Genomic DNA, 1,388 nt, shown 5'->3' with positions numbered 1-1,388 from the left:
GATATATTTATTAATAACTGTGTGTGAAGTAGTGTATTATGTTTATTTTGTGTGTTAAATTATGCACAATATTTCTTGTAATGACATAAGATACACATTGTTCTAGATATTCAAAACACATATAAAGTATACACTCTTTTAAAGGTGATAGTATCTAAAAGAGCATGTTTCTTTCATTTTGATTTTGCTTATACACTGTTATAACAAACTCCCTTTTATAATGTCACCGCTTCACTAGAGAAAAGTTCTAGTGAAGAAAATTGTCCTTGACCTTTCGCTTTGAAGCAGGAGAATTTCTAGTCGTTTGTTTGGATTTTAGGAAACCCTGCTATTTTGAACACTTTTAAAGTTTAACAAATAATAGGAATACCCTCTTAAGAAGAAGGCATTATATTAGACATAATTGATTGTGGTATGGGTAATTATTTGAATTTTCAAGTGCATCAATGGTTGCAACGGTTAACTTGCATCCAATGTAAATTGCTAACTCTTAATTTAACATACTGCTGTCCAATTTGTTGTGTATTCAAGGTGTTTTGTGCAACACATTCATTTTGTTCTGTAAAAAAGATCAAATTAATTTTTGTTCATTGTTTCAGGAAAGATTATATTTTGTGATCTCTTATGCGCACATATCCACCTTTAATGTTGTGAAGGAATGTTGTTTACATTAGACAATCTAGTTTTTTTACACGGGCATTGTTTATAAATTTATATTATATATAAGAATCATGCAAAAGGTAATTAATGGTTGAAAAGCCTACATAGGATTGTTTTGTGCATGTATTTTATTTAGGATATGAAAGTATGTTGAAATTCATGTATGGGTTTTGGTCATAGTTGAAGGCTGTAAGGTGACATATAATTTATTAAATCCATGTCATTGAACTCTCATGTGATTAATGCCTTGTTTGCATTTGTACCACAATTTATTTTATGTATATGGTTTTTAAAGGCTCTTTTACCTGGTGAAATTTCTATAGAATGCCTTATAAAACTCATGCTAAGGGAGAGAACTCCCAATTATATCCTATATGATCTATGGTATCAACTATCAGTCCTGCTAAGGCAGTAAATGGAATATAATACCTAATTCCTTTAATCAGCATCCGTCTTGCAAGTGTGGCCAAAATAATCATTTAGTTGTGTTTCACAAAATTTCCATTTTGCATGATTCTTACATGAATACTTCTTCAGTAAAACAGCCAGTATCTAAATTCTGTGATAATATGTTTTGTTTTAAGTTTTATTGTAAAATATTAAAATGGATACATCACAAGACTTTGTATTGCTTTATGCTATCAGAGTTGTGTGGAAAGCTTTTTTAGTTTCAAAAGCAACTTTTGTCGTTTCCTTGGATGCATCAAGAGAAGCGATAAACCAGAACA

This window comes from Mytilus edulis, chromosome 6, assembly GCF_963676685.1.
Source record: "Mytilus edulis chromosome 6, xbMytEdul2.2, whole genome shotgun sequence".
Classification (NCBI taxonomy): Eukaryota; Metazoa; Mollusca; class Bivalvia; order Mytilida; family Mytilidae; genus Mytilus; species Mytilus edulis.
The sequence above is the reverse complement of the archived record's forward strand: the minus strand, read 5'-3'. Positions refer to the sequence as shown.